At 46.4% G+C, this 23,009-nt stretch overlaps 1 protein-coding gene across 3 annotated transcripts in view; it reads left to right on the top strand.

Annotated features, from left to right (window-relative positions):
• Positions 1 to 23,009, top strand: part of Nedd4l (NEDD4 like E3 ubiquitin protein ligase) — a 312,296-nt gene that overhangs the window by 120,993 nt on the left and 168,294 nt on the right. The window contains exon 1 of one of the 3 annotated variants that reach the window (XM_050158004.1): positions 8,945 to 9,103. The exons of the other annotated variants lie outside the window; for them this stretch is intronic. The gene's annotated coding sequence lies outside the window, so the exon portion shown is untranslated. Of the gene's footprint in view, positions 1 to 8,944; positions 9,104 to 23,009 lie in introns of those variants that run through there. 3 annotated transcript variants of the gene reach the window in all.

Here is a 23,009-nt window from a genome sequence, read left to right as displayed (position 1 = left end):
TTGGTAGGAGGACAGTGCAAATGTGTGACTGCCCAGGGACATGTGTTCCCAACGTGAGGAAGGTCTTCACTGAGACAAGACAGAGGTGACCAAGGGCTTCAACAAGGATGTCTTGAACTAGGCTCACTTGCCCCACCAAGCTGCTAGAACCAGTTTTCATAAGAGCCAATTCCTTTTCCACAGTGCAAACTCTAAAGCTCATATCTACCAACCTTAAGGTATTGTGTGTGTGTGTGAAGGGGCAGTGCGTGTGTTCCCGTGTGTGCAGGGAACATACATATGTGTGCACTTGCTTGTGAAGGACTGAAGTCAGCCTCGGGTATTATTCCCCAGGGGGGTCGAATGCAAGTGGACGAATGCAGGTCTTTCTGCCGAAGTCCCTTGCATGCCTTGTAACTTCTTCTACCAGTCTGCTACATTGGGGCACAAGCGCGCGGCAACTTTCTGACTCCTATTCATACTGCTTTCTCAAATCAGAGCTGAGCCTTGACCTTCTCCCGCAGTGCCCTTTGTCCAGCGGGAGGACTGGGAACAAAAGGTGCTTCTTGTTTCTTTCACCTTCCCAGGGCTCCCTCTCTGCGTTTCCAGTCCTTCCAGACAACCCAGGAAGCCTTTATCCTTCTCTGATATACAGTGAGCAGCTGACACCTCCTGGGAATCTTGAAAATCATTCCCCAAAGCAGCCACTCTGCAGCAGATGCCTATTTTTAGACTCCATAAAGCCCACATCAGATTTTTTTTGCTGCCTTTCTCTCTCTGCTCTAAGCCTGCTGTTTGAAAGACAGCAGGCTCTTTTGTCTTTAAAGTTCAGCACTGTCTGGCTAGCTCACACCTTGAACTGTACAGCCCTGGAATGTACTGGGGCCTTTTCTTCCCTCATTCTGACCAAACTCCAAACCACAGGTAATAACCTTTACACCATAGAAGTAGAAACAATACAAGAGGGGTAGAAAATCTCTTCTGAACGGTGCCACAGTTAAGTGAGCCAAATTATATTTTGGTCTGACTTAAGACTTGATTTATCCCATATGCATTTAACTAATTCTCTGGACTCTTTGAACTCTTGCCTCTCCAAGTGGCTGTCCGAGATGAGAACACATTTTGAGGGTTAGTAGCATAAAGAGCTATCAAGTTGGCGCTATCAAGTTCAATAACAAACTCCATAAAACAGGATTGAGGTGTTGACATGGAGCCTTGCCTATTTCCTGCTCAGGCTGGAGTTCTTTCTTTGGTCAGCAGCATGGCTCTTTCTTTTATATGCACCCCTAGGTTGTAACTAACCACAGCCCTCTGACTTTAAAGGAAGCAATAAGCCCAAGAGTGAAAGGCGGCACTGATTCCGTCCTCATCAGAAACACCACGAACGTGTCTCCTCTGCTGGCTAATCATAAGTCAGCTTGACACAGGCTAGCGTCATCTGAAAAGAGGGAGCCCCAGGTAGGGAAATGGACCCATAAGATTGGGCTGTAGGCAAGCCTGAAAAGCATTCTCGTAATTACTGATTGACGGGCCCAGCCCATCCTGGGCTGGTGGCCCTGGGTTCCATACAAAGCAGGCTAAGCAGACCATGAGGGACAAGCCAGAAAGCAGCACCCTTCTGTGAGCGCTGCACCGACACCTGTCTCTAGGCTCTCACCCAGCTTGAGCCCCTTCAGTGATAGACTGTGGATGTGGAAGAGTAAAGTCAAATAACCCTTTCCTTCCTAAGTTGCTTTTGGTCATTGTGTTTCATCCCAGCCACAGTGACCTGAACTAATTCATCTTTGGTCCATTTCCCACGTATTCTTACTTCAGCCTTCATATCCTTCATATTGGGTAAACAATAACAACTACAACAAAATCAAGTCTCTTATTCTTTCATTGAATAAAATTATAACAGTTTAAATTAAACTTAAGTTGGTGAAATATTTTATAGACTCCTCTCAAATTCACTTTAATAAAACTAAGCTAATTATTCTTTTGGGCAAAACATCTTTTTGAATGGTGGCTTTGTGGGGTCGGTGAGGAGATTCAGTTTGAGCATTCCTCCCTAATCTTAAACATATGAAATGTTCCATGGGCCAAATCTGAGGTGCTGATATAATGCCACAGGCATAAAGTTATCTAGCTAATCATGTAACAGGCAGTAGTCAAAACACAGGCCCACTGAAGATAGTTGTATGAAATGTTCTGCAGACTATGTGTACAAGGTGTGTGTGAAACATAAGTGAATTTCATGTTTAGAATTGGGTTCCCAATTTTCTGAAATTTTCTGAGTAAGTCTAGAGTCCATCCACATCACTCCTTCATCCTGTGCGTGGACCTAACTAATACTTAGCCAGTGTTCACGACTAGAAAACAGTGGAAAGGGGTACGGAGCAAAATACTGACAAGAAAGCGAGCTGGCCAGAACGAGGGCTGGAATATGAGCTTCAGACATCCATCTCTAGTGAGCTGCTTGTGCCATGTGGACCCCAACTTCCTAAAGACTCCAGCCCCTCAATACAGTAGAGAACAATCACTTAAAACATGGCTTATGGCGGCCATCAGAAGATCCAAGGGTATCTAATTATGAAAAAAACTATAGACGAGGATAAGGATATTAAAATGACATTATGTAGTCTAAGGGAACATATATACTTTACACCTACCTTCAAAAACTCGGGTCACTGCAGAAAAGGGGACAGAAAGAGTGTAAGAATTACAAGTGCTGAACGACTACCAGAAAACATTAGCTTTTGATCATAGTGGGGCAGCTACACATAGGAACTTATGGTGGCTATGACACCATGTACAAGACACATGCACAAGCCAGACCAAATCCCAGCATGGAGGGGGAGCTGGGTATGAAGCTCACTCCTAGCTGAGGAGCTATTGGCTACTGTTAGGTGCTGAAAGGAAGAGTCAGTGTTCTCTGAAAGCATAGCCCCAATAAATGACCATATTCCAGATATGGCCACAATTCCAAGAATATTTGGGTAGCACAAATTGCCCTAGAAGGGAGGAAAAAGCAAAAGACACAAAGTTGGGTGGGAAAGGGATAGGGAGCTGAGTTGGAGGAGAAAAAGTGACTATGATTGGGAACTCATTGCACAAAATTCTCCATCAACTAACAGTGGATTATTTTAAGTGGTGTTAAGAACTGTTTAATGATTTGGAATCGTTCTGTAGCATAGAGTCAGAAGCCAGCTGCGAGTGAGTAGGAAAAACATGGTACAGAAATGCAGATCTGAGTGTCTACACACTGATGACAGAGAATAAGGGGCTTCTGGGTATTTAGCTTTCACAAACACAGAGAGAAAGAGAGAGAGAAAGATTTACCTTTAAATATGTGGAAGTGTATATGTGTATTTGTGGGTGTGTACACTTGCGTGAGGTTGTTGAGGCCAGAAGAGGATGTTGGACCATCTGGAGCTGAAGATACAGGTGTTTGTAGACCTCCTAATGTGGGTCTGGAAACCGAACTCAGGTCCTCTGCAAGAGCAGTATAAACAGTTAACCACGGAGCCCTTTTCCCAGCCCCTTTCATTCAAATATTCATGTGTCTATATGTATGGCAGTTTCCCTGTGAAGAGTTTGTAGCACTGTACTGGATCCAACCAAAGAGCCAAGGAACAAATCTGCATTGCTTTCATTGGAATCAGAAAGGGTTATTTTAGTTTTAGAAAATGAAGTTATCCATTTGGGTGAGAACCTCTGATTCTACCCATAGGAGGTTTTGCACTTCACAATTGAGATCTCATACTTTGTGTTCAAGAGCAATGTGGAACATAGAGCTGCTGACTCCAACGGACCTCTGAATGAATTGATAGTGTCTTTGCCCATCCCCTGCCTTTGGGCTTCTACAGAAGAGGCGGTAATGACTTTGACACTCATCTTTGCTTCTACATTCGAAGCCTACTTCTTATCACAGGGAACTAAGTAATGAATGTGTTCAGAATTGTGTACAAACTCTGAGCTCCAGGGCTCTGGCCTCGGTGGCTGCGATTTCAGAATTCAGAAACTGTGTTTATTTGGGTTTCATGGCTAAGTTCCATGGACTAGACTGTCTGAAAGCTGACTCCAGTATAATTAGTGAATTACCGAGAACAACTTTAGTGCTGTTTTGCGTAGTGGCTTCAAACTTTGTGAAATGTGTGCATGATGGCCTAGTCTCAGAGCTCGAACTGGATGTGTTCAAAATGTTCGGTGATATTATAGCATAGATCATGACAGTTGTTGAGACCTCAGAGAGTCCCCTGAGAGTGGGCAGAGAGAAGCAAGCTCTGACAAGGATTCATCTGGGAGATTCCCAGCAGTGGAGCGGCTCATAAACAAATGGAAGGAGCCCGCCAGTGGTTGCTGAGCGGGATAGCATTTGATTTGAGTTAGCTTTTCAAGCCTGTGCTCCTGAGTCCTGGAACTGAAAGAGTGATGTCACCATAACATAGAGGAATACTGAAACCCATTGTTCAGGATCACAAATAATCTGTTGACCCAGGCTGCAACCTTAGGCCAAAGCATGACAACACTCGCCAAAACAACCAGCAATGAAGCCAACAGAAAGGATATACTGCCGTGTGCCCTGGGCGACTATGGATGCAGCCTGAGACAAAATCATAAACTAACCCAAAACATTGTAAGATTGGGGTGGGGAACGGCTCTAGGCATGGTTCTCTAGAATGAATTCGGTTGAGGATCTGGAGTATTTTACTCTGTAGATGACAATGTTGTGTTCTGATGTCAAAATATTGGACATGCCTCCAAGTCGGTACATAGAAAATTCCTTGAAAAGACGACAGCAAAGACACGTGGATATCTAGGATCTGTGTTCCTGGGCCAAGCTGAGTGCAACTGGACAAGAGCTGGTTAATTTCTGAGGGCCCGCTTCTATGCTCTTCCTCTTTATTTCTTCACCAAGCATCAGTCAGCATGAGTAGGGGCGGAGCTGCCAAACTCCACCAGGAGAGAGAGGCAAGTCCTCCCGGGCTCCACCACCACCAGCTAATGGAACAGAAAACAATGGTGCCTCTGCTTGGTTAGGTAGAAAGTAACAGCACCACGGAGACAGAAAACCCGAGTCAAGGCCAGCCAGCAAACACCCCTGGAGTGAGTGCTAGCCTGTCAAATGGCTACCATAAAGCATCAACCTGATAAGCTAGGAAATAGGAGTTCTGAGAACTAACCCTAATGATCCCCTGCCTCTCCTGCTACCCCCCCCCTTTTTATGGATTAAAACGTGTTTGTTTTGTTTTGTTGTTTTGTTCTTTGAGATAGGGTCTGGCCTTGAAGGTAAACTTGTGGTGGGTTGCAAGCTTTTGAAAACATAAGAGACCCCTACGAAAGCAAAGCTATGAGAATATAGACATGGGAGAGAGAGGGGCCGGTGTCCGGGGTTTTCATTCTTTCAGTGGTAACTTGTGTAGCCCAGCCTGACTCTCAGCCCACCTGCCTCAAGCTATCAACACTGATTACTCATCCTCTTTTTTTTTTTTTTTTTTTTTTTTTTTTGGTTTTTCAAGACAGGGTTTCTCTTTGGTTTTGGAGCCTGTCCTGGAACTAGCTCTTGTAGACCAGGCTGGTCTCAAACTCACAGAGATCCGCCTGCCTCTGCCTCCCGAGTGCTGGGATTAAAGGTGTGTGCGCCACCACCGCCCGGCCAGTTACCCATCCTCTCAACTAAGAGTATGGGTGTGCACCACCTCATCCAGCTGAACTGTAGTTCTTTTTTCTTCTTCATTTACCCTTTTTTAAAATCTTTCCCTTTTAGAATTTATGTCTGTGTGTCCTGTATTTACATCAGCCTCATCTTTGCTCCCGCTCCTCTTGTGTCTTTCATGCCTCCTCTTAAGCTCGTGGCTTCATTTCCTCTGATTATTATTGTTACACAAACATATACATAGACACAGATAAATAGAGTGATTTGGAGGAATTAGACTGGATCAGACCCAATGGGCTCCTCCCTGAGGGTCAGCGTTCACCGTACTGGAAGGTGCTGTGCAAGATGCAGGATGCTAGGGAAGAAAGTAACCCGTAGTCCTACCCAGCTGTGACCCCAGCCGAGCCACAACAGTAGGCAGAATGGTACGATATCCCAAAGTGCAATAGTAGTAGCACTTACATCCTGGTGCTAGCCAATAGCTGCCTAATTGGATGTAAGGCTCACTCAATAGGAGGGAGTTCATGCCTGGTACTGTAAACCTAGCCAGCTGGTGAGGGCACGGGACCTACGGGAGCACGTAGTGTGATATTTAACTATATTAATACCTGCCCTTAACAGGGGTAGTGCCCCCCCCCCCATCAGAGAAGCATTTTCCTGCACTGATGGAGACCACTACTGACCCGGGCTTCCTGATCAAAGCCGTTCTACAAATGAGCTGTTTCTAGGGGATACTTGTCACATATACTCCGATTGGTAGTCAGAGCTACTGAACTTTACCTCTCAGCTGTTCTAGTATCAAATTATGCTTATTATAAATGAGATTCCCAGTGCTGTTGTTGCAGTAATAGACAAACAACACACTGGAGTGATATGTCTACAAACAGGACCTTATACACTGTGACGCTGTGACGGTTCCTGTCTTCCTCCCTGAGCACATCCCTCTTCCTTTACACTCCAGACACGGGCTGCTCCCTGTACACATCACGCCTGCACAGCTGCCAGTCTCCCGGGCCTTCTGGCAGCTGTTTAGGGCTCCTTCCTTTATCGTGTCCTCTCCCCTTACTCTCTTATAAATCACAGTGTTGTTTAAGAGACATAGCTCAGGGCCATCTCTTAAATATGAATTTTCTAAGCTCATCTTTCTCCGCAGTCCTACCTTCTGGTCATCTCCCTCCTAAGATTGGTATTCGTAGTTTATAGCTTGCTGATCGTGGACGAGCCCAGGTAGATGAATAGACGCTTGGGAGACTGGTTAGGAACATGGGTTTAAATGTTCTGCAGTTGTACAGGACAACTTACAGGAACCCCTGAACCTCTCACACCAGTGTTTCTCAATTTGGGGTCGAGACCCCAAATGGGGTCGTCTGTCAGGTATTTGCATTGCGGTTCACAACAGTAGCAAAATTACTGTTATGAAGTAGGAAGTATATTAAAGAATCGCAACACTAGGAAGGGTGAGAATCACTGTCTTACACACACACACACACACACAGAGAGAGAGAGAGAGAGAGAGAGAGAGAGAGAGAGAGAGAGAGAGAGAGGGGGTAATGGTCCCAAGGTGCTCCCTCCTGTGGTATTTTCAGAATCTTCAGCTGCCTTCTTCAGTGTCTTGGGGGTCCATCTTTTTCTTTCAGCAGTGTTATGGCTGTGTGGGGCACACTGACCCTCACTTCTTTCTTCTCCGTGTGCCCTGAGAATTTTAGTTTTACAACCACATTCCCAGATGTTAGATGTTATAAAAAAAAAGATTTTTTTTTTAAATGTGGGGGGGAAAGATTGGAAATAAAATCTGATGGGAATGAACAAAGGTTGTCCTTGTGCTGCCAAACTGGCTGTCAGGGAGTGTTTGTGACAAAGCAGGAATTCCAAGACTGCCTCTCCAGTGTCGACTGAGGACGGAGTGAGGTGCATGATTGCAGTGTGCCAGGGCCACCAGCAGATGGGGATGGCAGTCTCTCGGCCCAGGTGGGACCAAGCATCCTCTTAAGGGCCTCATTCTCATCCTTAGAGAGTGGTACCATCAACTGCCTCTTAAAGGAACAGCCCTCTGGCTCTGCTGTCAGCTCCCCTCTCTGCATTCTTGCCCCTTACAGCAGATCCTGTTCCTGGCTTTGAAGTGGGAATTTACACGGAGCCTTGGGCAGAGCCCCCCTGCCCCACCCTGGACTGTTTCTTGGCATCCAGGCAGGGTTGAGTCTGAGGGGTCATGGGCACTCTCTCTTTGATCAATGGATTCAAAACAATTTAAATGTGGTGTCCCCGACCCGTAGGTGAGAAGAGAAACATCTTGTGTTAATAAATGCGTGCCAGGCTATAGATTTGTTTAGTTAGCAGTGCTGGGGATGGAGCCAGCGCCTTGCTCCGCAGTGAGGGAAGGGGAAGGAAGTAGCCAGGGCTGGCTGAAGACAGCAGCTCCGTGGTGAAGGGTGGGGGAATGTAGAGCGGTCAGAAGTGCCTTGATGGCAGAGTGATGTTCTCAAGAAAGCCAGCATCTCACTGATTCTCACCGCAGGGCAGGGAGGAAAAAGGGCTCAGGGCTTCCTTTGCCAAGGATCAGAGTGGTTCAGAAAGGTGCTCCCTGTCCCTTAAGCTCAGAAAGCAGCTCGTTTTAGCTGAGAAGAATGGAGGCTTGTTTCACCTATAGGGGGATGATGAGAATGTCTGTAGGGGTGTTCTTGTTCCCTTGTGCATTTTTCCTAATGGTGTGGACATTTAGGAAACTCTCTGGAAGGGTATCCTTGTTCCCTTATGCATTCTTCCTGTGGTGTGGACATTTAGGAAACTCTCTGGAAGGGTATCCTTGTTCCCTTATGCATTCTTCCTGTGGTGTGGACATTAGGAAACTCTCTGGAAGGGTATCCTTGTTCCCTTATGTATTCTTCCTGACACTACCGTGAACCCTTAGCCACTGACTCATTCATTGTCAAAGGAGCCTTCCAAATGGCTCAGAGACTCTGAGGTTCCAGGTCTCCTGGGGGCAGACTGCCCACTTCTTGAAACTTGGCTCTCAACTTTCAAGGTGCAGTTTGGCTGCAGGGCAGCATTGTAGAAAGGGCTTGAGTTGTTCTCTCTGTCACTGGAATCCACCAAGTTCCGCCTGTAGTCATTGGCTGGGCGGCTCCTGAGATGAGCTGTTTCCGTATTCCCCACATTTGAATTCGCTCCTGGTTGGAGACAGGCAGGCATCAGCAGCAGCTTCCAGCCCAGACAGCTTTCAGCACAGCTAGCTCAGCCCAGCTTCGGGGAGCCCTGCCTGCTGAAAAAGCTACGTGCAGCCCTACCTGGGCAGTAGCTGCAGAGCCCTCCCCCGCCCAGCACCTTGCTCCGCCCGCTCCAGGCTGTTGATTGCCTGTGGGGAGCTGGAGAGATCAGGATTCCTCTTCCATTCTTGCTGTTGTTAGGGGAAACAGACCAACCATCTGCATCTAGACCAGCCTTGCTCTTCCTCTCCCCTTTGACGGAGGTTTTCCTGCCTGGAATCTGGTAAGTGTGGCAAAGGCTCTGTCCCCTTCATGGTCTGTGCAGGATGTTCTCCTGTTGTGGATCCGTGAGCTTTAACCTCCCTGTGCTAGAATTTAGAGGAGTCTTTGAACTTACTCCTTCTTGCTCTCTCTTTCTTAAGTGCTCGTTGGATATTTTTAGCATGACTTGATACCTGTATCAAAAAGTATACCGTAAAAAAAAAAAAAACCGTTCCTTGTGTGCTTAACCTCTGTCATTTTGCCTGAAGCTTCTCTCCAGTGCATGGCCCTGAAAATGAGATTATGTAGATGATTCTCCGGTGCTCTCCCCATGGATAAATGACTGCGTTTGTCATTGCTGCTTTCCTGAAATGTCAGAAATAGGCTCGGGGAAAGGATCTATCACACGGAGTTCAGAAATTTGGTACAACGTTCCAGGTTGAAGTAAGGACAGATCTTTCCATTATGTCTTGGTTTCAATTTAAAGCAGAGCCAGTTCGTTCCTCTGGGTTACCATGGCGCAGGTGACCCTCTTGGTCCTGGAAATTGACTTCTTAGGCCATGACTTGTTTTAGACCTTTACAGGAAATGCTAGAGGATAAATGATGTAGCTCCTAGCTTTAGCTTTCAAGAGGGGGTTCACAGATTTTTAGCGTTTTGCTCTTATATGGATATAGGTGTCCTGTCAGGAAGCTCTCAAACTGGGCAGTGGGGTGCGTGATGACGCCATCCTTCCTCACTGCCTTTGCTCCTATTTCTCAGGCTCCAGAATAGAAAACTGTTATCCCCTTTAAGAGAAAGTGCAATGGACATTTTATATTTTCCTTCTTCTGAGTTAAAGAGGACTTATGTAAATGCCATTTAGAGAAAAAAAGTTTCCTAGATTAAACTGTCTTTCCATGAGCTCACTCGTAATATCAGGAACAGTGTGGGGTTCATTCTCTCTCTCTCTCTCTCTCTCTCTCTCTCTCTCTCTCTCTCACACACACACACACACACACACACACACACACACAGCTTTAGTCACAAAAAGTATTATATGGCGAATATGTAATCTGAGGAAAAATGGGATAATGTAATACTGATTGGAAGACCAGGGCAAGGATGCATTTGGGAGACGCATAAACAATAAGGAGCACACAGGCCACACACAGGCCAGCATGAGCACGTGTGTTGTGTGTGGTTTCATGGGTGAGGAAGAAGGAAGAAGTTAGCCTTGTGGGAAGAGCTCAAAACACGTCAGAAAACAAAACATTTGTCAGGGATCTTCCAAACCATGGAACTGGACCCCTGGCCCTGCCTGCTTCGTGGTGACTTTTGTTTTCCTTGCAAATCGTGGGGTACCAGGACTTTAGATGTGGGGCAAGCAGAGTGGCTTGATAACTATAAAGACTTGTCCTTCTTTGTGTGGGTAACGTGAGATTGCAGAGCCAAAGCAACCACCAAAAAGGACATCTGAAATTGAGATGTGGAAATTGTGTGTGTGTGTGTGTGTGTGTGTGTGTGTGTGTGTGTGTGTATGTGTAAAATGCCTGCCCTGAGGCTGCTTTGCAGGTGTGGTGATGCTTATCCTCCATAAGGGAGCGGGAAGAGCAAATAGACCCCGGCAGCTCCCGAAGAAAGCAATGTCCCCTCTTCTCCCAGCCCAGGGTGACCTCGTTTGTTTCTGCTCCTGCCTGGACACTGATGTGTTCTTTTCCTGTGGTGACTCAAACTGTGTGTTTGGTAACATTCTTTCAACTCGCAAACTCTCACTTCTTGCCAAGAGGCCGGAGCACCTGGTTAATGATCTCCAGTGTAAATGGCTCTCTCTCGCCTGGTTGGGACTGCTCAAGTGGAATTGCATGCCCTCCTCCGGGAACTTCTTCCCTGCCCGCCACATGCCCACCTGGGGGGAACTGGACAGGTCTAGTTTTCTGTGCTCTTTTCTGGGGAGAGCAGATGAGGTGCTAGAGAAGACAGCAGCTGCAAGCTGCCCGCCAGGGGACTCAGGTAGCTTGAAGGGGGGGGGGGGGGCTGAAGTCCCCAGGCACCTGGGGGGGGGCAGGGTGGCCTTAGATAATGATGGTGTTGGGTGATGTGTCTCCCATTTGCATGTGGTGACTGCCCAGGTCTCCAGACACCTTGGCTGCCATCTGCTCCTGCTCATCTCTGAGTCTCACTCAGTAAAAGGCAGAGCGGTCTCGATGGCCTTTGAACTTGTCCGGTGAGGGAGAAGACACAGCAATGTTTCCTGCTGACAGCACTAGCGATGCTGTGTGTTCACAGCCATGCCTAAAATAAGGCGAAAAATAGCTTTTCTAGTAACAAGAAAAGACTTCCCCTTTGTGATTTTTCAAAGATTTCCTTTAAAGGTAGGGTTTTTTTTTTTTTTTTTGTATTTTTGTTTGTTTGTTTTTTGTTTTGTTTTAAGTAGAAGACCCCGACCTACTCAGGAGCGTGGTCATCACAGTTCCTGGTGGAAATACTGTTCTCCAGCCTCTTCTCTCTAGCATAGCAGAAAGGCAGATGTCAAAGCTGAGGGCATTTACATAAGGCCTTTATTTTATGCATCCTGTCCAAGGGCATCATTCCCTTTTCCCTACCTGTAATTGTGGTTTAGAGAATGGGGCCATCCTTAATTGTGGGTGGCAAAATGATCCTTGGGCTGTGTGGTCCCCTGAGGCAGGGTGTGGGTGGGTCAGTCATGAGCTGTTTTGGTCTCTTTCCCAGGTCAAGCTCTGCCTAACACAGGCTAGATTGGTTGCTGACTGGGACTCTGATGTTTATTCTAGAATCATGGGAGGGTTAGGATTTAAATATGATTTTTAACTGAATTCTTTCTTACTAGGGAATTATAAAATGTATGTTACATGCTTTTTTTTTTTTTAAAAGTACCAATTCAGCTGGGTATAGTGACACATGCCTAGAGTCCCCCTATTGTGGGGTAGAAGCAGGAATATTAGGAGTTCAAGGTCATTCTTAGCTACAAAACAAGTTCAAGTCTGCTGCCTATATGGGACATTGTTTCAAAACAAACAAAAATAAGAAAGCATCATAATTCATTACAACTGAAGGCAAAACATTGACTTTGCATCTTCGCTCCTCTTAGGGAATGTTTTATAGATAAACACTGGCTTGTATGTTCTCAGAAAGGGGTTTTGAATTATTTTGATTTGGGGGGGGACACGTGTGTATACATGTACATTTATGTGGGACAACCTCAGGTGTCAGCTGTCCCCTTCCTCCTTGTTCATTGCTGTGTGCTCCGGGCTAGCTGACCTGCTAGTGTCTGGGGACTCTTCTGTCCCCACCTCCCCTCTTTGAGGAGGAGGGCTGACATGCTAGTTGCGCAATACTCACCCGGGTTCTCTTCGGTTCTGTGGATCCAGGCCTGAGCGTGCACGGTGAGTGCTCTATTCACTGACCCATTTTCCCAGCCGGTCTATTAAAATAGTCACTTCCTTTACTCTGGACTCTGCCATATCTACTTAGCATTAATTGCTTAAAGCGCTTCTCAAGTAGTGGCGGTTCTGTCCCCTTCCCCAACATGCGGTGATTCTGGAGACTTTCTTTGATTGCCACAATTTGGGTGAGAAGATGACGGTGGGAAGTGGGCGGGCACCTGTGGGTTGGGGCGTCTTGCTATTCTAATTTTTGCATTTGTGCAGGAGGCACCTGTCACATGTATCCAGCCCAGCCCAGAGTGTCTGCGACGTTGGAATTAAGAGTTTGGCTTTAAAGAATATGTCTGGGTGGTCTGATCACAAGGAGTAAAACTCACTCTGTGTGTGTGTGTTATGTCTGTGTGTATATCTATGTGTATATGTGATGTGCGTGTGTGTATTATGTCTGTGTGTATATCTATGTGTATATGTAGATGTGTATGCACGTGCGTCTGTGTGTGTGTGTGCGCGCGCGCGTGCGCGCACATATGTTTCAATTGGACATAGTTAACAAATTAAAAGAGCTGTCATTGATACAGCTTTAGTGTAATAAAGTATCTTTGACAGGGCCAGGGAAATGACTTTGGGTAAAGTTCCTTGCTGCCAAGCTTAAAGATTAGCGTTCCACACCCACAACCTGATGTGATAGAAGAGAGAACTTGCTCCCACGAGTAAATAGTTCTCTGACCTCCATATGCTTGCCGTGACACCCCCTCCCCCAAAAAACCCCAGTTGACCAACAAACAGATAAATGTAAAAAGTATTTTTAAAAAGTATCTTTCAAGTTTAAATTATTGGTAGAGTGCCTTATTTTAGCATAGCTTGATAGTTAATAATTATTAAGTTAGTAGTTGCCTGATAGTTTTTATTCATGGGGTAGTGGGAGACAGACTTGAGTTGAAAATAAGGACCTTGCAGCTTCCGGCCACGTGCTCAGCCCCTGAACTACAGGCCTGCCCTCTCAGTTTCTGGATCTGCTGTTTGGAGCAGGGAGGGGGCCTTCACAGAGAGAAGCAGCAAGTAGAGGATCAGGCTATGGGCCCCTGTCCCTAGATGGGTTTGGGGTTCCCTCTGACGTGAGGTGATGGTGCAGGCAGGCGCAAGTCTGTGGTCCTCAGTGGGAGCCTGAGGCTGACATGAAAAGGGACTGTGCAGTTCTAGAAACAACCGCTGAGATCTTGGCGCTTCTCAGTCTGACATGCTGCCTTTGGAGGTGAAGGAACCAGCTCATAGAGGTTAGCTTCCCTTCTCCAACCACCTCTGACATGTTTTTCTCTCTCCGTTCAGTTCTTCGGGCAACTTCACCGGCTAATTAATTCACTTCTGAGTTAATCGTGCGCTCACTTCTGACACCTTGTGTTGTCACGCCACCGCTCTTAGAGATCGTCAGGATTAATTTTTTATGCATATGCCTCTTGACTCCTTAACTAGATTAAACTGGCTTTGGGGATGGGATAATGGTGGAAGTATTTCTGTGTGTCTACCTGGACCCAGAGAAGCATTTGGGAAATTTCAGACCCAAAGAAGGTATGACCTGGTCGAACTGGCCCAGACTGAGCAAGTTTGAGAATTCGCTCCACCATTACAGGATGTCCTTCCTGTGAGGGCTGACTTGCTTCCCGTGCTGGTGGCTTTGCATGGGTTTGAGAGGGCCACAGGTGCCTGCTACTGTCAATCAAGGCTGACTTGTAAAGAATTGACTCTCCACCAGGCAGTGGTAGTGCATGCCTTTAATTCCAACACTTGGGAGGCAGAGAACAGGTGAATTCTTTGAGTTCGAGGCCAGCCTTGTCTACAGAACAAGTTCCAGAACAGCCAGGGCTACACAGAGAAACCCTGTCTTAAAAAAAAAGCATAATAGTAACAACAACAACAAAACAAAGCAAAAACAATAACAACCAGAAAAAGAAAAAGAAAAGAAATTACTATCAACAGTGAGAGTCAAAATCCATGCAACATTTCCGTTTTCTTTTGACCTAAAATGCAGCTCCCTTTTGTCTTATGGGTGGTGTGAAAGTACATCAGCCCGCTTCTAGGAGACCTGCTGTTCACAGGTGTGGCTGGTGTTCTGTAATAAGCAGCCTTGAGCGAGTGTTCCCTGGCATTCTAGTGGGCTTTAGTAACACTCTGTCATCCTGGAGACAAATGGTCTCCCCAGAGCTGTATTAAGCTCTGCCCTACTCTATTGTACCCACAGAAGAGGCAGCTGTCTTCCCATAAAACCTGGTACCTACTCCCCACATTTAGAAAACTAGAAGGGGCTTGCCCTTCTCCACACGATGCTCATGAGATCCAGGAAATGTCAGGGCAGCAGTTAGCCTGTGTCTCCTGACCCTGCCTTCACACATACCCCACTCCCACCTCCTACTCCCACAGCAGGCATATTCTGTCTGCTCTCTTCTTCCCCGCTCTGCCTGCCCTGGCTGGATTCCAGTCTAGGGACGTACTGTTCAAAAGTGCAGTCCGTGTACCAGTAGCAGTATAGAGCTTGTTAGGCAGGTAGGTGTCAGGCCCTGCCCTAGACTTGTGGAGTCGGAGTATGCTAAGTATGTGGGTTCTAAGGACCCTCCTATACAAAGGTGGTTTTGAGAAAGCCCGGATCTGATGCCGCCTTCAGGAGGGGAACCAGGAGTGGTTAGTCACCAGGGTAGTGCACGATTCTTCTCCACATATGGATTCTCACTTTCCCTGATGCATCCTCCACCCTGGCTGTCTGTGTGCCACCCAGACTTCCCCTGGAACAGCCTGCAGCTTGGCCTCTTTGCTGTGAGGGTTTTTTCTAGATAGTGCTGCCTGCCATTCCTGCTTCATGCATTTAGCACGGCGTGTCCTCTCTCGCCATCCCGGAAGTCCCACCCTCCTCTTGTTTGACAAGTGCCCTGGCTTTCTTTACTGTATACATTCCTCATAGAATCTGCATAGGTGGCTCCAGAATCACAGCTCCAAGCAATCAGAGGCTCGGTGGAAATCTGAAAAAAAATGCAAGTGAAAAAAACTGCATCTATACCGAACACGTCTAGAACCTTCTTCCTTGTCACCCGCCCCTCAGTAACCCAAAAAGACTGTTTTCCAGATCACTGACATGGCATTGATTATAATAAGTTATGGAAGATGTGCACAGATTGTGTGTGAATACTGTGGTATAGTGTAAGGTGCAGGCTTTGACATCTTCACGTGCTGGTGCCCTGGAACATGAACACTGAAGGAACACTGTAGCCTCATCATTGCCTTTGCACACGTGTGAGCATTGTGTTAGTTTACGGCTTTCCTTTCCAGCCACCCTGAGGAGCATGTGTGTGCATGAGTGAGCACAAACATGTTAATAGCTGATGTTTTAGGGCTTCCATATGTACTTAAAGAAAAACTTAATTGTAAATCACTCCGTAAGTGATAAACATAAACAGACTTGGCAGTTGAAGTGATTCGAGTAATGAAATCTTTGTCATCATAAAAAATCATGTCTTGTTGAATTTAGTATTTCTAGTCTCTGAATCTCAATTTCAGGAGGCCAATATTGGAAAGAGGCAATAATCTAAGTAGATGAGTGTAGTTGCGAGGTTCAGCACAGTGATTGTAAGGTTTCAGTGCACCAGCGTTGCTTTTGTTTTTAAAAAGACAACTTTTAATACGAAGAAACAGATGATCTTTTCTTCTTATGCAATGCTGGCTGTACCCAAATTAGTAAATGTTAAAATAACTATGGCTGATTAAAAACATTTCGCAAATTCTTTTTACTTTTTATATAATTAAAGTAAGTTCTCCATTTAGTCGTCATCTCTGAGATAAACCCAGTCTTGCCAGACTGTCTGGGAAGATTAGTGAATCAGACCCTAAACATTTGAAAAATAACAACTATGTAACGACGTGTCTTATTCAGGATACAAAGCTGTTCCTCCGTTCTGGGATTTGTGTCCGCCTTGTCAACCTGACGCAAGCAAAGCTCCTTCCGGTAGTCTACAGTGAGGACCATTGCTCTGACGACACAGCCACCTAAGTAAAGTTCAGCTATTGCAAAGCACCGAGTGTAGCTGGCTTTCTGGCTGGATTTGCCGCCGTGTCTGCCTGCCTTCTGCTTTACAGGCTAAGGGTGATTTGTCTGTTTATAGCATTTGTTTGCTTATGGGCTGACTTTGCTTATAAGCAAGTCGGCTGTGTACAATGCAAAAGGACAAAAGCCGTTTCTTGATTTCATGATGCTCGCATTCTAATGGGCACCTTGACATGCCCACAAGGAGGAATTTTACCAGACAATGGCAACCAAATTGGCACCCATTTAGACAGACGAATGTGGTTCTTGTTGCTTTAACGGGCGTTTGTATCTGCCAGTGACAGGCTGTGACATAGGAGAACTGCATGTATTTCTGAGCTTTGGTCAGTCATCTTAAAGTAGCTGTAGAGCGTCCATATCCTTCCTAGCCTTGAACACACATTATAAATGAGGTCTTTGTCTTCACTGAAGCTGGGGAGGGTGTTGCATGAATCCAGAATATACTATGTAAAGTTCTAAAGGAGAAGTCACGTGGTTTGTGAGATAAAAAGCGAGCTTCCCAACTCTGAAATTAGATAGAGTGCAATGAGGGGGGGAGGGAGGCTAAGAACAAAAGGCATCAAAAAGAGGAGCCCCACGTCCTACCAGTGATGGTGTAGAATGTAAATGAGATGCAAATATCCAGTGGCCTGTGAGCAGCTTAACAGACAAAGCTGAACTGAGGGGTGGAGAGACTGCCCAGCACTTAAGAGCATGACTGCTCTTGCAGAGAAGAGAGGTGGGTCCCCAGACCCAGGTCCAGTAGCTCACAAACGCCTACAACTGCCTACAGGGGATCCAACATCTTCTTCTGTCCTTCATGGTTGTCTGCACAGACAGACACACATAAACAAACAATAAATGTTTGTGTGTCTGTATGTGTGTGTGTATCTGTGTTAAAGAAAATCAGTAGATTGAGAGTTAAAATTATTAACTATTTTATCAACAACTACAAGGTATTCTAAGATTGCCCATGGCACTATAGAATCAGCCATAGATACCATACCTCTTTACTGTACTTGTATTGCCTGCTGTTTATAGCATCAGTCTCTGAGTTCTAATGAACTGATGTGGTTCTGTGATCTTCAGTCAGCTTGTACTTGGACGGTTGTGGGTCAGCAGGATCCTAAAGAGTCAAGCCTGGGTAACACTGGCAGTGAGTCCCGATCACAACTGACTGAGAGAGTAACAGTGATTAAGGGAGGTAAATAGGGTCACCTGGCAAACATATTTGCCCCTTCTCGGCGTTGTGGAGGCTATATTTAGAGGCAATGTTTCTGGTAATAATATTTGAAAGTTTGTTTTGTAATCCTAGGGAGCTTGGGTTATTTCAACTGGAGGGATGTGGGAAGGGAGTGGGGAGACAGAGAGACTGCAGTGTGTCCATTGGGAGAGGAAAGCGGGATGATTAATTGGTGTAGAATAAGAATAGAAAGCACGTAGGAAGCGGAATCTTGAAATTTCAGGGCTATCCGTTAGTCACCAGTTGAAGACTTTGCTTTAAGAAAATTGAGAGAGACCCATCCAGCTCCAAAGGGAGTTTCCAGCCTTCCCTTTGAACGCAGGTAGAATATTCTAAATATATTGTTTTAGCACTGTTCCTTTCCTTTTTTTTTTCTGCCCCGTTTGTTCTTGCCCTCTTGCTCCCTGCTCTCTGCCTCATTTGTGATTCTTGTTTCCTTTGCCCTGTGTCCACACCCCAGGGTCCTCTTGTCCTGGCCCCTCTACACCCTCTGTGTGAGGATAAGTCTTCCTACACCGGTGAGTCCCCTTTGGGATACAAGCTTCTGTGTGAAGACCTCAATCTTTTCTGTCCTCTGTGTACCTGTGAGGGCTGCTCTGCGCTCATTACCAGATGCCCCCGAGCATCCGATAGGAATGTGGTTTGGTTCAGCTGAGTGGAGTCAGTTTGAAGATGGCACCCAGTTTCTCTGCCAGAAGCGGCCAGTCTCTCATTTTATGTTTGCCGAGCTGTTTGCACTGGTCTGCTCCATCCTGGCCTCATACACAAAACCCTGGAGGATGATCACACTGCCTGAAGTGCCTAGAGATACGATCCTAGAGCTTAGGGTGGGTAGACGGGAGAAGTATTACACACACAAAATCAAGGACCACAGACAAGGTGATGGGACAGGTGTGGCAGAACTGCAGGGTCCTATTAAGATGGGAGGTGTCGAGCATGTGGATACTTGAAGCAGGCATGATGGGTGTATTACTCCTGGACTCCATACTGCAACACAAACGTGCAAGCGGGAACCAATGACATTCCTCTCTCTAAAGGACACATGACAGGTGCCAGCAGTATTGTGATAGGAACAATGACATTGTCCCTAGGTACTCCATCCTCCCACCCATCCTGTACACAAGCCCGGCACCCCTGTCTCCTCTGTTGTTCCGTATGCTAAAAACACACCTTACTTCCGCCATCCCCAGCTTTCTCTCTTATTAAGCTTTATTAGCACATTCTTGTTTGCTAAGCATGACAGCTGTCAGACTAGACCCTGATGAGAAAGTACTTCGAAGGGTAAGAGGAGAAACCTGTAGGGTCTAGCGAGCATAAACAGGTGATTTCTGTGCCAGAACACGGAGCTGATGGCCAGTAAACTTTAGAAAACAGATTGCCCTAACTAAATAGTTTTTCTGTATCGCGATAATAGGTTTCTCCACCAACACAGCAAGCCAGATCAAGCCAAACTGAAAAAGGAAACGAACAGGTTTATTTGAGCAGAGCAACTCCCGGTGAGTTCTGCAGCCCCAGAGATCGAGGGAGGAGAAGTCACATGCCCAAACCAAAGCAGGGAACTTATATAGCCTGTAGGTGAGGAGTGATGATGTGTCCGCCCAAGCTGGGTTTGTGCCCAAGTGTGATCAAAAGCTGAGTGCTTTAGGAGTGGACTTGGGCTGCTGGCAATTTCAGGGGAGGAGCTGCCACAGCCACCAAGAATGCAGAAGTGGACTTTTTGGTGCCGTTTTTTTCCTTGGAGATGCTCTGAGAGGGTAGGGTTCGGAGAGAGAAGAATGGGGATTTCGGATCGGGCAGGAGGGAGCTGGAGATTCCAGTGGTACGCTAACAGTCTTTCACAGACAGAAAGCAACATGCAAGGGTGAAGGAACCAGCGCTTAACTCGGTGCTTTGTTTACAAGTTTTGTGGAAAATGGGGAAGAGTTTTTGTCCAGAGTTCAGTCAGAGCCTTGATCTGTAACGTCAGTCAGAGCTGGATTTTGCTCTCTGTGATTGGAGTCTAGTCTTTGTATACATGGGGGTGAGAGTTGTTTTTGGTTTGTTACTGTTGCTAGTGCAATAGAAATACATGAATGCATCTGAGTGGTCAGTCTTAGGAAGAGCCAGCCGGTAGATTATAAGAGGTTTGATGGCAGAGAACCCCTGAACCCTGTTCTAGCTTTATGGAATTTCTGGACTTGGTGACAGCAGCACCATTTCCCCTCCTGCAGGGATGGTTTGGGGACTTTGTTACCCTGAAACTTGCCTCTGTACTCTCGTGTGTGCCCAGCCTCTGGCTGGTGAATGATGGTCTACGTATTGCGTGAGCAGGGTGCGGCCCAGTTGTTGCTGTGAACATGAAGTGGAGAGAGCTGGGGCTCTTCCCCCCCCCCCCCCAAGTGCATCTGGCCTGAGGGAAAGAGATTGTTTCCTCGGAGGTTCAGGAAACCCTGAGGAGCACTAGGTGGTGGTCACCGGAAGACTTGCTGTTACCATAGTAACATTTTTATGGTGGGAACTTGGGGAAAGTGTTCAGGAACAAAGGGAAAGAACTAGGTATAAAAGATCCTGAGTTTTCCTTGGGGTTCTAGCCCTCATAAGGACTGGCTAGCAACCAGACAGAGGTACTCACTTTAACCCTCCATTAAAATTATTAGCGTGTCGATTCTTGTAATGAAATAGAGCCTCTAAAATGTATTCCCCTACAGAGGTTGAGCCTTCTGATCACTCTCTTGTCATAGGGTCTAAAAAGAGAATCCTTAGTGCAGACTCTTCCCAGATCATAAAATAATTCTGCGTTTAGTATGGTAGAGATGAATGTGGTTCTATTTGAGTGCCATTTTCAAATGCCTCCAGCCAGGTTGGGACCTTTAACACCTCAAAAATTCCCATAGTGATGATTAAGGGCATAGCAGCAGGGTGGCTTCTGGTCTTAGATGGCCTGTAGGTCAGTGCCTCCCACACCACCCTGCATACATAGACCTTGGTCCCATCAGCATTCATTTCTGTGACTCGCCACGGGAAGCTGAGGTGAGATCTCTTCTTCTAGTGTGCATTGCTGATCTTGGGAGCAGGGTGGCTTCAGAAGGATCCTTTATTCTGGCTCCCTGAGTTACCAGCACATGCAGTAAAAATGCCTCTTCCATAACTTACATGGTGCCTCGTGAGCAGGTCTTCGTCCATTCAGAGTCCAGAGTGGCTTGATTTAGGATCACAGGTATAAGTGATCTTTTTTCCTGAACGGTGGTGGGAGTGAACCCAGGGCACGATGGATACTAGCCCAGCATTGCAATGCTGTGCCATGTTCTCTGTCCTATAGGTTGAAGTTTTAAGTCCAGGCAGAAATATGTATTAACTGCAGGATTTATTCTGATTGTAGCTTTTCTTTTGCCATGTGTTCTGTTTGTTTGTTTGTTTGTTTTTTGGTTAGTAGTTATTTACTTATTTATTTGTGACAGGTATCACTATGTAGCCCTGGCTGAACTGGAACTAATCGTGTACAACAGGCTGACTTTGCACAGTGATCTGCCTACTTCTCCCTCTGCATTCATTGCTGGAAGCAAAGGCATCCCCCGCCAGCATGTGCTGTTTCTTAGACTTGCCACGAGTACAGCCACTGTTTCCAGAATGTCAGATGCAGGCTAATAGCTACATGGTATGAGAGGGAGATGGAGATTTTACTTAGATCTTCCCTGGGTGCTGGCTAGTTTCCTGTCTACTTGACACAAGCTAGAGTCCTCAGAGAGGAGGGAGCCCCAGTTGAGAGAATGCCTCCATAATTGAGAAAGTGACTCCATAAGATTGGACTGCAGGAAACCTGGAGGGCATTTTCTTAGTGACTGATGGGGGATGACCCAGCGCATTATGGGTGGTGCCATCCTGGAGCTGGTGGTCTTGGGGTTTATGAGAAAGCAAGCTGTCAGTAAACAGCACCCCTTCATGGTCTCTACTTCAGCTCCTGGCTCCAGGTCCCTGCCCTCACTGCTTTTGCTGATGAACTGTTGTATGGAGCTGTGAACGAAATAAACCCTTTCCTCCCTGATTGTGTTTGGTCATGGTGTTTCATCACAGCAAGAGTAACCCTAACCAAGCCTGTGTCAGGAATGGAGGCAACACCCCTCTCCTAGTCGTCGCTGTCCTCCCACTTTCTTGCCATCGCTCTGCTCTGAGAGTGCCAGCTACGTGTTCATACCATGATTTAATTGCACCGCGGCTCTTAAAACTTTCATCTGATATAAACCCTGTGCGCTGTGTAGACCTGTAATTCCAGCCCTCAGGTGGTACAGGCAGGAGGGTCAGAAGTTCAAGGTTCCTTAGCTACATAAGGAATTCTAGGGCAGCCTGGGCTGGAGAATCTTAAAAATTTTGTTTCCATGTATGGTAATTTTTCTTCCTGTTCTTTGAAGAAAAAAAAAACAGTTCTTATATAATATATCATCTAGACCAGGGAAGCTGCTTTTAGTGTTAAAGGTTGGGGTTACAAAGTAGCATTAAGGCGTGAAGTTTGTAAGAATTGGGAAAGTGAACCAAATAGAAAGTTGACAAAACAAAACAAGGACCGAGAAATGAGCAGGTAATAGCAGAGGTAAGAATAGGAACCAAACAGAACCCTGAAAGGTTAACCAAGTCTGGCACCCGCCTAGTCAAAAAGACAAATGGCAAACTCCCATCATTCCTAAGGAGAGAAGACAGGAGTCCATAGTAGGGGCCCAGCATGGGGACTACGTGACTGAGCCCTGAGAGCAGCATTGTGGGAGAATGGCAGTGCTGTTGCTACCAGGCGCTACCATGGTTTAGAACACAGTGGCTGGTTCTGCCTCAGAATGGCAGCCCAAGGGCCTTAACAAACATTCCATTTGCACTAGAAATAGCAGTGCAAATAATGCCTTCCTCCTCTTGTACACACACACACACACACACACACACACACACACACACACACACACGCCTAGCTGCCTTCATGAATTCTGCAGGGAGGAAAGCACAACTTCAGGGCCCTCGTGAGATAGGTAAGGAGGCCCTGCGTGGAATAGGAAGAAGTCCTGTTTCTTATTTCCAACACAGTTCTTCAAAACAGAGTGAGAAAGATGTGGGGGCAGGTGGATCCTGAGTTTCAGGTCATTCTGAGCTCCATAGCAAAATCCTTTCTCAGAAAACAAACAAACAAAAAGAATTAGGCAACAGTAATGGGAAGAGAAAGGGAACGGGGTGCTGGTGGGTGGGTGGGAGAACCTGCGGGAAAGCTGCATACACA

The sequence above is a fragment of the Alexandromys fortis genome, unplaced genomic scaffold, assembly GCF_014885135.2.
Source record: "Alexandromys fortis isolate MF-2015 unplaced genomic scaffold, M_Fortis_MF-2015_v1.1 scaffold_94, whole genome shotgun sequence".
In the NCBI taxonomy this organism is placed as follows: domain Eukaryota; kingdom Metazoa; phylum Chordata; class Mammalia; order Rodentia; family Cricetidae; genus Alexandromys; species Alexandromys fortis.
The sequence above is the reverse complement of the archived record's forward strand: the minus strand, read 5'-3'. Positions and strand labels throughout refer to the sequence as shown.